This window comes from Ochotona curzoniae, unplaced genomic scaffold (assembly GCF_017591425.1).
Source record: "Ochotona curzoniae isolate NIBS_2020 unplaced genomic scaffold, NIBS_Ocur_1.0 contig_64, whole genome shotgun sequence".
NCBI classification, from domain to species: Eukaryota; Metazoa; Chordata; class Mammalia; order Lagomorpha; family Ochotonidae; genus Ochotona; species Ochotona curzoniae.
Window position 1 is genome coordinate 20,137,960 of NW_024466502.1, and position 15,991 is coordinate 20,153,950.

Sequence of the window (15,991 nt, forward strand, 5' to 3'; positions counted from 1 at the left end):
GGTTTAATGGAGAAACTGTTGTCATAGATAAAAAATAGATTTTGGGATAAACTGAGCTCAATTCATAATATGTCAAAAGCCATGTGGGATTTATAAGAAATGATGGTTCAGATTAAATGGGCAATGATAGAAAAAATCCTGGAAGAAGCAACAATATGACCTTGTGGAATAACAGAACAAAGCCATTGCTACACCTGGCCTAGGAAGGCTTAAGGACAAGGACAAGAACAAAATCTTGTCCAAAAGAGGTCCTCTGGGAATCTTCCCAAAGTTTATCCAAAGAAGAGACATATTCTGAGTGCTAATGATTTTCCCACTGATACAATTTTTCTAACTTTTTTAAAAAATGTTTTTATTATATTTTTGACAAACTTTACATAGTTAATTGGGGTAAAAAAAGGTTCAAGGGCTACAGAAAAGTGGGTAAGACTATTATTTCCATATTGTTTCCTTCATGTTTAAAGGGGGGTATTAAGGGAGAAGAACCACCCAATTTCCCACCCACCCCAGGTCCCAGATGTAGGGTATGCTCCGAGGTTCTTGCTCAAGTGGTTTGGACAGTTCACCAGTTAGGAATTGCTGTCAATCTTGGCACTCCAAGCACTATGAGGTCTTTGAAGAATCCACTGATTGACATAGTCCCTCACAGATTCTCCATTTGCCCTGTATTTTGCTGCAAACATATAGCTGAGATGATTGATTGACCTGTTCTGTCTTCTCTCTTGGTTAGGGTTCTGAGTCCAGAATTTCGATTTGGGAAATCTCCAAAGAAACTTTGTCTGAGGCGTTCTCGGATCAGATTCCTGTATGTACTAGCAGGTACAGGGCCTGGCTCAGTCCATGGCCCTGATCAGCTGGTGGTTGCAATCGCTGGGTTGATTCTGTTTTCAACCCCGAATTTCACTGGAACCAATGGGTGTTGCAGTCCAGCCTGGTTCTGCCCAGCACATTCTCCGCCCTCACATAAACAAGTGGGAGCTGCAGCCTAGTTGCAGCAACCCACAATAATCCCCACGAGCCCCCCCTCTCGGTTTGCAGGTATGTGTAGCAGTAGTCCAGTCTGTCCCACATCCCATTCCACCCCAGCCCCTGTCCTGGTTTTCATGCCCTCCTGTAGAAGTGGTAACCCAAAAGGGATGAGCCCACTATTTCCCTCCCAGACCTCTCCCAGTCCCAGATTATGCACTCTCCAGATAGTTCGGTGTTTTGACTTGACAGAACTAGCCCCCAGTGCCATCTTCTTCCAGCTGATGCTGTGGCTAAGCCCAAACAATCTTCACCCACTCTAATTTTTTTTGCACCAGTAGGAATAATTAGCCGAACCTGGCTTTTCCCTGATCTAGTCCATATGAGGTGTACAGGCGTTGTAACCCTGCTTAGTCTGGTCTGCCCCATTCCAGCTCATGCTCTCCAGCGGGAATAGCTGTCCAGCAAAGGAATCACCCCTTATTCCCTTGCCAGCTCCGCCGTCTTCCTTCCTGGTTCTCAGGCATGCTGGATGGGTGCTGTGGTCACTTTCGGCACAGGCAACCTCACCTTGGCATTCTGTATTGTGCACTAGTTTTTGTTGCAAACGAACCCGGCTCAACCCATGCTGTTCTGGTGCCTGGATTTGCCAGGGGATGATGTGAACAGATTCAGCCTGGTCTTCCCCCGATCCATGCCAGATGTATGCCCTTGTGTAACTTTACATGGCCTGTTCTGGGTTGTTTCCTATCATGCTTATTGCGCTTACCTGCCGGGTCTGTGTCCTGCCAGAGGAATTGCCCAGGCTATTCCATCAGAACCTCTCCCAATGCCAGATTTTGCTCAAACCAGTGGGTCCATGAGCCAGCCCTACTCAGCTCACCTCCTGTCTTAGCAGGAACAGTGGGTTTTCCTGACTGGTCTTTAACACAAACTGGTCCTTTTAGCTTTTCCTGGGTTTCTGCAACTCTTTCTAAATCCTGGGTCTTAGACCCCAATAAGTTTCATACTGTGCAATGGTTTTCTCCCATTCTTTGGATGCTTCTTCACTTTATTAATTGTTTCATTTGCTGTACAGAAGCGTTTTAGTTTGATGTAGTCCCATTTGTTTATTTTGGCTTTGATTCCCTGTGCTTTTGGCGTCTTTTCCAAGAAGTCTTTACCCATTCTTTTAACTTGGAGAGTGCTTCCTATGTTTTCCTTTAATATTTGATCATTTCTGAGTGTAGCTTTAGATCCTTAATCCATTTAGAGCTGATTTTGTATAATTTGACAGATACATATCTGGCCTCTTGTGGAAGCTGCTATCCAGTTGTCCCAACAACACTTTGTGAAGAGACCAAGCATTCTTCCTGGATCGTGTCCAGTTTTCTTGTCAAAGATTAGTTGGCTATACAGATGTGGGTTCCTTTCTGGTGTGTCTATTCTCGCCTATGAATCTTCTTCTGTGTTTCTTTTTTTTTAAAGATTTATTTTTATTATTATTATTATTATTATTATTATTGTAAAGGCGGATATAAAGAGAGGAGAGACAGAGAGGAAGATCTTCTGTCCGATGATTCACTCCCCAAGTGAGCACAACGGTCGATACTATGCCGATCCGAAGCCAGGAGCCTCTTTCTGGTCTCCCACACGGGTGCAGGGTCCCAAAGCTTTGGGCTTTCCTGGACTGCTTTCCCAGGCCACAGGCAGGAAGCTGGAAGGGAAGCGGGGCTGCTGGGATAGAACCGGCGCCCATATGGGATCCTGGGCGTGCAAGGCAAGGACCTTAACCACTGCGCCACCGCGCCGGGCCCTCTTCTGTGTTTCTGTACCAGTACCAGAACCAGAAAGTTTTGGTAACCACTTCTCTGTAGGATGTCTTGAGAGTTGGAATTGTGATTCCTGCAGCACTGTGCCAGGTCATAGCCGACAGACAGAGCCTGGACAGGGATCTTTATCCAGCTCCACATGGGAAAAAGTGTTTTGAGTGCTTAGGTAACCTTGTGCTCCCTTTCCCAGGCAATTTTTTTTTTCATTTAAAAATGTTTTGTTTTGTTTTATGATAGAGTCCCATAGGCTTCCCAAAAATAGAAACTGGAGCAGCTGCGACTCAAAGTGTTACCCATGTGAAGCGCCAATGTGCTAGGCATGGCTTTACCTACTACGGCACAATGGCTTTTGTGAAAATACATGCTTTGTCCTTGATCATTTACTACATGTTCCTTATTTAGGAAATTCTGAGTTGGAGCGTAATGGTTTACTAACAATTTTGACAATGAGATACTGAGTGGGCATAATGTGCACTGAGCTACATATGTGGGGAGCTTGTTTCATGTCAGCAGCATGCGAAAAGTAGAGTTGTTTACTAGTGAAACAGTCCCCTTTGAGTGCAGTGTCTCAAACTGTGATGCCATGGGAAGTTTCTTGGCATGCATATTTCTTCCACCTGCTCTTAGATGAAACATAAATGTGAGCCATAGGAGATGCAATTTTCAATTCTAAACAGAAAACATTCGTTTACTGCTCTGTAAGGGAAAACTACCAGTGTGATGAATTAAGTGTTGAATACATTTTGTATTTTTTTTTAACAATCTGAGATTCTTGCCTAGAAGTTTTCTTTGCTGAAAACAAATTCAATTGTTTAATTTGTGTATCCAAGATAAGTAAATAGAGTGGATAATCAAGACATTATGCAGGGAACTCTCATTAAATAAAATACCATGGAATACAGCATTTAATGAAGCTTAGTTTTATCAAAACATGATTTGAAATGTTGGCATCTTTGAATATACAATTTGGTTAATCTGTAGAATCACATTTAAGGAAAGAGTTGGATAGGATTGTGGTGTCCTGAAAGCAGCTACCATTCTCAAATACACTATTTATAAGTGGAGATAATATCAGCATAGTAAAAATGACTTGCTTCTGGCTTTATACATTATGAATGTAAAACCTGAAACATTCAGCACTGAGCTTCTTTTTTGGAGCCATTGTTGTTCTTTCCTCAAGCTTACTAATGGATTTGGGTTTATAATAAAACAGATTATATCAATGGTGGTATCAGAATCAATGAGATTTGGAATTTGCAAGTTGTTTAATGTAAATAGGATTTTTTTTCAATTGAAAAAGGTATCTACAGATACAATTTGAAGTCTTTCATATCTCACATGGAACAAATATATAGCAGACCTGACCACCATGCATATTAAAAACTGACCTAGTAAGATATGTTCTCTTTTAGAAAATCATAGGACACACAAAAATAATCTCTCACATACTTCTTTATTGTTCTCTACAATTGCCTTGGTAAGATGTTCCGTGGAGCTTGGATTTAGTATAAATTTCTTAGTTCTTAATCAAGATTAAAATGATTTTGTATTACTAATAATAAAGAGTATTGATACATGTAGCTTCAGATTAAACAATGCCATATCTAAAATTTAAATTAGTAGAATTTTGTTCTGCCATCGTGCTATGGCTCAATGGCTAAATCATCACCTTGCAAGTGCCAAGATCCCGTATGAGCACCAATTTGTATCCTGACTGCTCCACTTCCCATCCAGCTCCCTGCTTGTGTGCTGAGAAAGCAGTAGAGCCTCAGGGTGCTGCACCTGTGTGAGAGACTCAGATAAAGCTCCTGATCCCTGGTTAGTTCCAGCTGTTGCAGGTATTTGAAGAGTGAACCATCAGCAGGTAGATGATGTTTCTCCAAACTCTCCACACTATACATCAATCTATCCAATAAAATAAATCAATCCTTAAAAATTATACATATTTATTTGATAGGCAGGAATAGTAAGGCAGAGAGAAGTCTCATGTCCATGAGTATACTCCCTAAATGCCCAGATCTCCTATGTGGGTAACAGAAACCCCATCTATAATTAACTTTCTTGCACATTTACTAATTCCAGCACATTTTAAGCGGCACATTTTTTTATTTTGATACTAAATTATTGCAATTTAGTTCATAAAAGGAATTAACATTTAAACACAAAATCACAGATGTGCATTTTCATACATGCCACCGACTCTCATTATTTTCTGGTAAAGAAAACCAGAGTTTCCTAAGCAGCTACAGCCCCACAATTTTCTTTCCTTGTTTCTTCAGGCACAGGCTACTCCACTTGTCACACCCAGAACAAGAATATATTTGGATATTGGATAACCGGGATAGCTAAACACAACTCCACATGAGCCTGTGAGACACACCCCTTCACCAAATTCCCCTGCTTGTATCAACAGAGAGGCAGACATAGATTCCAGTACTTAGATAACTATGGAGCCTCGATGATAACTTCAGGAACTGTTACTGTGTCACCAACATGCTGATACTGCATGGTGACAGTTCATACAAAAAATATATATTTAAAAAAATACAGCAAACAGGGTCACATGGACGCGTTTGGATTTAGTTACATTACACTTGGACTTTTTATCAGTGTAACTTCTAAATTTAATTTTATTTGAAGCAACTAATACTAAGTTTTCCTTTGAAGTTCAGCAGTATGTGTTAATTTACTGGAAACTTGAGGTTCCCAAAGTAATAAAACCTCTCAGATAAAAATATACAGAATCTTGCACCTTAATTAGCTTTGGTCACTGGCATCTCCTGCAACTATATATATGTATAACTATATATATAAAATCTATTTTTTCCTTTTGTCATAGCATTAATTGGTCATACTCTCAAAATCATTTTGCATATAGATAACCAAACTTCTCAGCAAAAATGATCATATCACAAAAATCATACTATGTGAGTTCAACCAGATGTTTAGGAATAGGGAAATGTAATATTAACTTTTAGTAGACTATGTTGCTGCATTATAGTTTAAGAAACAGGATAGTACAGGACATGATAAATTACTCTTTCCCTATTTGATGTATATACCTATGCAATTTATTGCTTGACATTGATTCTGTCCAGTGAATAATTTCAGTGTAATTTCCACAACTCTTGAGGAAATGTTGGAAATAGAAACTGGAGGATGTAGAGGTCTGTTTTTAATTCCATTCATAGCATACCGTTTCTAAATGCATTTTCTTTACTTTTCTGCATTGTTCCCTTCCTTTCCTTTCTTTTCTTAGACTCTTGTTCCCTGCTGTGTTTATTCTATGATATTCCAGCCAAAATCAGAGGGAGCTAGAATAAAAATAAAAATTTTATAGTGTAGTAATTAGAGTAACAGGTAGAGAGATCAGTGAATGCATGGCTCATTGCTAAATTCTAGCAGATGTTCCTGACTGAATACTTGCCAAGAATTATAAGCAGTGTGTGAATGTTTTGTGCATCTGTAGACAATCAACTTTCCCTTCCTGCACTTTTAAGTCCAAGCTACTTACAAGTAACACAATAAAACAGCATTCATGTCCCTGGCTTACTGCGCCAGACAACATTCTGAAGCCTCGGAGTTCATTTCAATCTCCCATTAGAAACATTTTTCAAAACATGTTTGTTGTTATTATAAATAAAAGCATCATTTCAATCATGATTATCCGAGTTTCAAACATCTGCTGATAATTAACACTGTTCCTCATGCAAAATTATTTTTAGCTCAGAATTGGGCCAGTCATTTTCGATGGTGAGATTATCTAGGGATTTTAACAAAAGTGTGCATATTCTTGGGCCTGTTCCAAGTCAAGATCACTAGATTCTACAACGGTGGGCTTTATAGCCACAATTTTAACAGGCCTCTAGGCATTCTTGTACTTAGGCAAATTTACAAAACACTGATTTCATTTTGTGAGATTTAAGCAGATATATCCTGCCTTCACTTTATCCTTCTGTTTGCCTAATTAGTAATTGAGATTATCTGCATTTTGTACTAGTCTGTTCCTCCAGATGTCTCAAGAGCCACGTTTTCTAATTCACAACACACTTACATCGTGTATGGCTGCACTTCTCCGTCTTTATTTCTTAACAAAAGTCCTTGTTTCCTGAATTATACCTATCTTGTATGTGCTCATTTGGACGGATATAGAGAGTAGATGACGTAAGTAACAATTTTTTCTCTAGTTGTAGAAGCAGGAAAGCTAAACCTCAAAGGGCCAGCAGGTGCAAAGTCTACTGAGTTCCTTCTTTCTTGCTCCAATGGTTCTCTTCCTGCTGTAACCCGGCGTAATGGTGGTGAGACCGGGAAGGCATTAGTTCTACCATGAGGCACTTCTCCAGATATCACTACACAGAGTTTCAGCATAGGAATTTGAGGAGATGCAAACATTATCCAGGGCAACTGACTCCCGCACCCGCCCCCCTTTGGCGTACAATATGCAGTTAACCTCATGAGATAAATTCTTATCAACATACACCTCATAATAAGATGAAGTAGGTGTTTGAAGGCTAAAAACCTACTCGATCTTATTATATAGTTAGTTCTTTAGCAACTCTTAAATTTTTGTAAATGTTTCAGTTTGAATTCTGATTTGGAAACAAGAGAAACTGACAACACCTCATTCACGTAAGCAGAAAAGAAGCCACAGCTGAAGGCTCATCACTTTGCCCCAAACTACCTTCTGTCAAGCTAAAATCGATCAATCAATCAATACAATTTAAGGTAATATGATCATCTGCTAATCATTCTATGTTTAAGGTGTTGTTTATTTTTTTACTGTCTGCCATCATTGCAAATGCTATTTCTAAAAACAATATTGGTTACACACACACACACATACACTCAAAAAAGCATGGCTTTGCTTCAAATCTGTGAGGTTTCCATGAACTGTTTTTAACCGTGGCTAAATCCTCACCTTGAAACACAAATGTCATAAATATGCCTGATTGCCTTGATTGAATTTTTCTTGAATATTTGATTTTAATGGAAAATAAATTAAAATGGCAGAATAAAACATGAATTCACAGGAGAAAATGAGATTGGGTATTTTCCTGTAGATGATGGGTACAGTGGTGAAGGAAGACCACACAAATTAGAATAAGAAAAAGCTAGTTTATGTAGAATTTACTATGTTGGGCCCAGTGCGATTGCGATGGTGTAGTGGTTAACCTCCTCGCCTTGCAAACCTGGGATCCCATATGGCTGCCAGTTCTAATCCCAGCAGCTCCACATCCCATTCAGCTCCCTACTTGTGGCCCAGAAAAGCAGTCAAGGACAGCCCAAAGCATTGGGACCCTGCGCCCACTTGGGAGGCCCGGAAGAGGCTCCTGGCTTCGGATTGGCTCAGCTCCAGCTATTGCAACCGCCTGGGGAGTGAATCATCAGAAGGAAGATCTTCCTCTCTGTCTCTCCTCTCTGTATATCCACCTTTCCAATAAAAATTAAAAAAAAAAAAAAAAAGAATTTACTGTGCTAACCAAAGAGTCCCTTACTTACTTGCATTTTGAAGAGACAGGCAAGGAGAAGAATGTAAATTTTTTGTTAAAGAAAGGAATGACTTTTGGACTATCCTGATTGGAGATGATTGTCAACAATAATTTACAGGCAGAATAACAACAAATAAGTGTACCATCATATGTGTTTTAACAGCTCAAGGTATATTTAGGCATTCTCTGCTTGTACCTAAACTGCTTAAGGAATTCTAATAGGGCAAAAAAGTTGATAATTATTAATCAAATTCTAGTCATGTCAGGACAATTATTACAATGCTACACAAATTATGTTTTGGCATCCTGGGTAACAGATTACAAGCTCAAGATTTTATTTCTTATGTTATCTGACCTTTATCTTTATGTATTTTTTTTTCTCAAAATGTAGAGAAAATTAATCTCAAGTTTTCTTTTGTTGGAATTTTAGTACCTCAAATAGATATGTCATTCTGAACAAATTAAATTCGTATGGATAAAAGTTGTAGAGCGAGAGGTTCAATTTCAATTGTAGTTGAAACCTCAGGGGTTGAGATGTGGCATAGCAAGTTATGCCTACGCCTGTGACACTAACTCACCATAACAGTATTCGTTTTAATCCCGGCTCTTCCACCTACACTCCTGCACTCTAGTGATGCACACCGGGAACCATTGGAAGATGGCCAAAGTGCCCGGGTCACACGAGAGAAATTCCAGGCTCTTGACTTCAGCCTACCCCATTCCTGACCGCTGTTGTTACTGGGCAAGTGGACAATGGATGGAAGATTCACTCTCTTTGTCTCGCCTCCACTTTCTGTACTCTGTCCTCAAATAAATAAATATAAATTCAAAACAAAATTTGAGCATTTTATTCATTTTGTATTTAAAAGAAAAGAAGCAACATGTAATCTGCAACAAATATCATTATTCCTTTTAATAGTGACTAGACAGGCTTTGCAGAAAAATAAATGGTAGATAGCTAGATAGATAGATAGATAGATGATAGGTATTTCATGGTCAGACCAATGAATATGAGGGAGAGACAGCAATGTCAATTTTGTTTATCAGTACAAAGAAATAGCCTTTGATTTTATTAATTTTTCTGCTTGTTCCCTTTGCTTTATAGCAGCAGTTCATCATCTGGTATTTTCTTTTTATGTCTCTTAAATTGAGTTAAACTCATTCTTACCCTGCCATTTAGATGATTCATTTCATATACTTTTATTAATTTTCTAATATAACAATTTATAACTATGAGCTTTCCTCTAGGCCCTTGCTTGGGCTGTTGTCCCCATATTGGTTTGTAAATGATACTTGAGTTCTCTCATAAAGTGGGAGTTAGAGCTTCTGTGCTCCACAGTGATGACAAACCAATGGCTTGCCAGGTGTGTGAGAAAGACACCCCTTCATCACAAGTTTGAAAAGAGGCTTGTTTTTAGAACTTTTCCCCACATATTTCAAAGAGATAAGGGAAACATTAAAGGGTGAAGTTTTTCACATATTTCTGTGTTGAGTTTCTGTTTTTACACTTTGAGACTTTCTTATTCTTTTCTTCTTAATGTGGTCTATATCCTTTTGTAAGATTTGTTTATTTTTATTGGCGAGTCAGATAAACAAAGAGGAGGAGAGATAGAGACGAAGATCTCCTATTCATTGATTCACTCCCCAAGCAGATGCAACAGCTGAAGCTGAGCTGATCTGAAGCCAGGACCCAGGAGCCTCTTCTGGGTTTCCCATGCAGGTGCAGGGTCCCAAATCTTTGGGCTGTCCTTGGCTGCCTTTCCAAGCCGCAAGCAGGAAGCTGGATGGGAAGTGGGGCCACAAGAACAAGAACTGGCGCTCATGCGTGTTTCCGGCAGATGCAAGGTGAGGACTTTAGCTGCTATGTTACCACAGGGCGCTTGGGCTTCTTAGTTTTACAAAACAAAGCACATATAGGCACCTTGCTTCAGGTTGCAAAACAATCTTTTTTCACAAAGACTTTAGTTTCAATTACCTTTGGATAAAGATCAGCAACAGATGACCAACCCACTAGATTGTGTGAGAGTTCATGCTGTCAATCCCTCTGGATTGAATGTTACTTAGTTTGAAACATACATGAAATGGGTTGTTACTGTGTGACATATAAAAGGAGATTTCTTTATCTCTTTGCAACCTCTTTAGTGACTCATCTGTGATGTCCTTAACACCCTCTATTAATATTTCAAAAGACACATAGCTGAATAATTAACTTCAAGATATAAATGTCCAGGGCCATGTGCAATAGCCTAGTGGCTAAACCCTCACCTTGCAGTCATTGGAATTCCATTTGTGTAGCAAGCGTTTCACATCCAGGATGTTCTACTTCCCATCCACCTCCTTGCTTATCTCTAAGAAAGCAGTAGAAGATGGTCCAAAGCCTCGGGATCCTGTGCCAATGTGAGACCCCCAGAAACAGCTCCTGGCTCCCGACTTTAGATTGGCTCAACTCTGGCCATGGTGGCCACTTGGGGAGTGAACCACCAGATGGAAGATCTTTCTGTTTCTCTTTCTTTAAATGTGTGTGTATACATGCACCTCATTATATTGGCAAAGATTTTCTTCCCATCCTCCACCCCCGAAATGGCCTCAACAGCGGGAGCTGAGCCAGTTTCAAGTCAGGAAGTTCTTCCACGCAGGTGTAGGGTATGAAGGGTCCGGACCATCCTCCACTGCTTCCCAGACATATGATAAGTGGGAAGGTGATGGGAAGTAGAGTGGACAGGACATTAACCAGTGCCCCTATGGGATTCCAGTGTTTGCAGGGCAGGATTTAGCAATTTGAGCCATCACCCCAGGCCTAAGCTGATACTGTTTAATCGGAAGGAAATTCCCCAATGGCTTCATGTGTAAAATCACAGTTGGCATTACTGATCAGAAGAATTGGAGCTTTGTCTCTTTTTTTTTTTTTATGTAGCTTAATGATGGGAAGTGCATTGATACTTGAAAGCATTTAAAAAGTGTGTATATATTACTATAGAACCCAATGTTTCAAATACAAAAGAACTATTTCTATCATAACATAGGTAAGTTTTTGTCTGAGTTGCTCATGTTTGAATAATATACTATTATTACCAGATAAATGTTTCCCCTCATTAAAGATATAATGTAAAATGTCAGATTGTTGGGCCCGGTGCGGTGGCCTAGCGGCTAAAGTCCTCGCCTTGAACCCGCTGGGATCCTATATGGGCACTGTTATAATCCTGGCTGCTCCACTTCCCATCCAGCTCCCTTCCTGTGGCCTGGGAAAACAGCTGAGGATGGCCCAAAGCCTTGGGACCCTGCACCGTTGTAGAAGACCTGGAAGAGCTCCTGGCTCCTGGCATCAGATTGGCACAGTACCAGCCATTGTGGTCACTTCCGGAGTGAATCATTGGAGAGAAGATCTTCCCCTCTGTCTCTCCTTCTCTCTGTATATCTGACTTTGCAATAAAAATTATTCTCAGATAATCCAAACAAAGAACAAAATTTTCACTTAGCAGTTCAACATTTGTTGTCTCCTTACTATTCAAATATCAGTGGGAAAGTCGTGTGATTATGTGTTAGGATCCTTATTTATTTACATATTTACCTAATTTGTAATCAGAATTGTTTTATATCACAGCTGGACATGCTAAAATTTTTGCTACATTTCAAATTTCAGTTGTTAAAAGAACCCCCTGGGATCATTACAAAATGTAATTCAGAAGCTACTCATAAGTATTTTGATGAGATTTATAAATCTGCTTCTTCAGTAAGCTGCCTATGGCATTATTATTCCTAATGAGGTTATCGGCTGACCAATTTTTAAAGAAATATTGTTTTGCAATCAATATTTTGCATAATGATTGTAAGTAGCAACAGACTTACACAATTGCCCATTAGGATCCATCTTTGGGAAGAGAAAGTATAGTACTTTAATTATTCTAAAGTAGCTATGCAGTGGATATGGAAAACTCAGAAGATTTTCTGAATGTCCTATATGTGCTATCAAAACTTCTTTAAAAGTGATTATGTGTATTTTCCACATAAAAAAAGCGGTTTATGCTTGTTCTTAATCACTGCTTCATTAATCCTACATGGCAACTCCAATTATTTCTCTCAAGTCTTGTTTGGATTTGATTAACATATACTCTAACCCCATGAAGCAGTTAACTAGGCCCCGCGAAATTACTGTACTATAAATAAGAAATCATCATTTCAACTCCAACCTTTTCTTTTCAAAGATTATGGCACTCAGATTTGATGGTATTACCACAGAAATGTCAGCTCAATTATTTTTGGAATAATTAGCTTCATTATGTATTTATGGTACACAGATATAAAATTCAGCTTCCTAACTCTAAAGCAGCTTCAGTAGCAATCAAACTGCAATTGAGACAGGCACACACCTGCTCCCTCTGTCCTTTCTCACTTTTTGAAACAATTTACTATCACAGGTTCTAAACAATGATCAAGCATCAGTATAGAACTGATTGATAAAAATAAAAACACACACCCAGAAAGTCTCCAACTCAAATAACTTAACATTATTATTTATTAGTAGAAAATAGAATCTTGTATGTGACTGTTACTAGTGTATATGTGACTGCTGTATCAAAGATTGACTGGTTAGGTTAGAAAGACTAGCAAAATAGGACACAGATCTGACAGGATCATTCATGATATATTATTTTATTGCACCCATGGAACAAATATCTTCTGAATCAAAAAATTTTTTTTGGGTGATGAATAAACATCTTCCTCTAGATTAGCAACTTTTAAGTGCGATTATGTTTTTGTGTGTGTCTGTGATTATTCTGTAGAAATGTTTAATGTATTGGGCAAATTATAATAAAGAAGAAAAATTTAATTTAATTTTGAAAAAGTCTGAGAATGTGCATTAGATATGCATTAGGATAAACCATAGACAGATAAAGTAAATGGAAAAGAGTCAAGCAGAGAACTATCAGCGTATAGAATACAGAATGCAGAACACAGAATACAGAATACAGAACACAGAGCACATCTTGGACATGCTCAGATTTTGTGAATCATCAAGCACAAGGACAATGTATAATTTCTGAAGAATAAAATGAAAATACTCAATAATTGCAAACAGGATAAATTCAACATATTCTCATACTATTATTACTATTTAGTGTAAAGTATTAATTTTAATATATTTTATATCAAAATAAAACATCTTTTTCTTCATTGAAAACATCCAATATTGGGCTGGGCACGATAGCATAGTGGCTAAAGTCCTCATCTTGAACGCCCTGGGATCCCATATGGATGCTCCCTGCCTGATGCCTGGGAGTTCAGGCAAGGGCGGTCCAAAGCCTTGGGACCCTGCACCCACACGGAGACCCTGAAGAAGCTCCTGGCTCCTGGCTTTGGTTTGGTTCAGCTCCAACCATTGTGGCCAGTTCAGGAGTGAACCATCGGACGAAAGCTCTTCCACTCTATCTTTCCTCCTTTCTGTTTATCTGCCTTTCCAATAAAAAAATAAATCTTTATAAAATGTTTTGAAAATCTAATAAATTTGAAATGTTTTGTGCTTATATTACACTATTACATAGTTTTCTTTACAAGATGAAAGATTCGTTTGGATTCTATTAAGTATTTGAATCCATGGACATGGACCAATGTTTCATTTTCTGAGTTTTCTTCAATTGCTTTTCCTAACGTTTTGTGTTTTTCATTGTAGAGGTGTTTTCATGTCCTTGGTTAAATTTTTCACAAGATACTGATCTTTTGCTATAGGATTGTGAATGGGACCAATCCTATTTGCTCCTCAGATAAGATATTATTATTAAATGACATATCAGGAAAACAACTCTAAAATTCATATGGAAACATGAAAGCCCCAGATTAGTTAAAGCAACCCTAAGCTGTAAGAATAAGGTTGGAATCATCACAAGACCAGATTTCAAGACATGTTATAGTGAAGTTATAATAAAACATATCCCAGTATTGACACAAGAATAGACACATTAATCAGTGAGATACACAGAGAGGAGAGACAGAGAGGAAGCTCTTCCAATTTTAAGAAACTTGGAAAAAATATTTACATACATACAAGCACTGCATCAAACGTAGTATTATTTCATGAAAGATTCAGTAACATCTAATTTATAACATTAAATAAGCAAAGCAGTAAGCAAAATAGTCACACAGTATTAAAAACAAGAGTGCAACATGATGTAGAACCAGAGTATGCGCTAAGCGTTTTATTTAAGGAAAAGCTTCATCACACTGTGAACTATTTCCACCAGCCACAATTTGTACATTACAGGAAAATATGCTTCTGCCTTAGAAAGGCTTGTGTATTCAAAGGGAATTCATACTCACTTGTAGTCAAACATTGGTCTCCAGACAGCGTGGAGCCTCACATCCCTGTTTGTACCACTCCTGTTGTGTCACCATTTATCAGGAGTGAAGGTAGTCAGGAAGGGAAATTTAATCTGACAAGCTAAGGTTAAAATGCCATTTTATTATTATTATTATTATTATTATTATTATTATTATTTTAATTCAGCTATTGTTCAGTGGCCCAGTATATGATTAGAATATTGACTGCAAATAAAAATTAAAACAATTATATAGCGAATTTAAAAGTGTTGGGAGATTTCTTAGGGGCCTAGTGAGAAAATAATTTTCCTTAAACTGAGTTTCAGGATAAGATTTAAATCATCGGAGCTTAATTACAGATGTAATGAGGTGTTTTTGTAAGATGACCTCACCTCCAAGTTTCAATAATTTAAAGATATTACATTATTACATAAACAACTCCAGAGTAGATTTATGTATTATGTATCAAGGCTCTCAGATAAACCTTTGGCACCTCATCCTTATTTATGGCAGTTATAAGATTAATGTATGGGCCCAAATGAGGCAATAAGCATTAGTAGTTACAGATGTGCATACTCCTATCTCAAGAAAGATGATGCAAGAAGATTGGTAAGAATTGGTCTACCAAGAAGACATCGTGATCCTTTTTAAGTTAGTATCATGTTTTTCTCAACCACTGGTTCCTAACAATTTTTTCACCTGTAAACCAGCAAGAGTATTAGGCTACTGAGAAAATTATAGTTCAAAGTGCAAAATTACCAAAGTTTAGCACAGTAATCTAAAGAAAGACTTCAAGATATGTGAGGGTTTATATCATCTTTTTTTCTTTGTATCCTGAGACATTAAGGATTGCTTTAAAAGCGTTTCAGGTTAAGTATGTTTGCATTAATCAGTATTTAAGACAGGAAGAAGTGCATTCACATTATTTTCAGGGATTACACAGTAATTGTCTACACGTTAGAGTGGACTTCAGAGTAACCAGTGAAAGAGTCATCAAACGTGAATGTGTAACAGGGCGTATATGCTGAATACCGTTATGTCATCATGATCATATGGTTATGTATTGAAACATTATATTGTAATGTGACAATATGAACAATTATTAACTGTGATGAGAAGCAATGCATTTATTCTCTGTTACATGCAGGACATATTTTTTATAATCAATGATCCTATACATGTTAGAAAATACATGAACAGATAACACACCTAACTTGTATCTGTAGAAAATTACAATTGCTACAGAGCTACTTAAGGCTTATTAAAAAACAAAAAAACAAAACAAAAAAACAAAAAACAAAAAAAGCATTACTTTAAATCTTAGCCTAATTCAATAATGTAATCATTGCCTTTCTTTCTGTTTATAAAATATAAAGCAGTTGTCTTTTATGACCTCTAGTTTTTCCTTCAAGT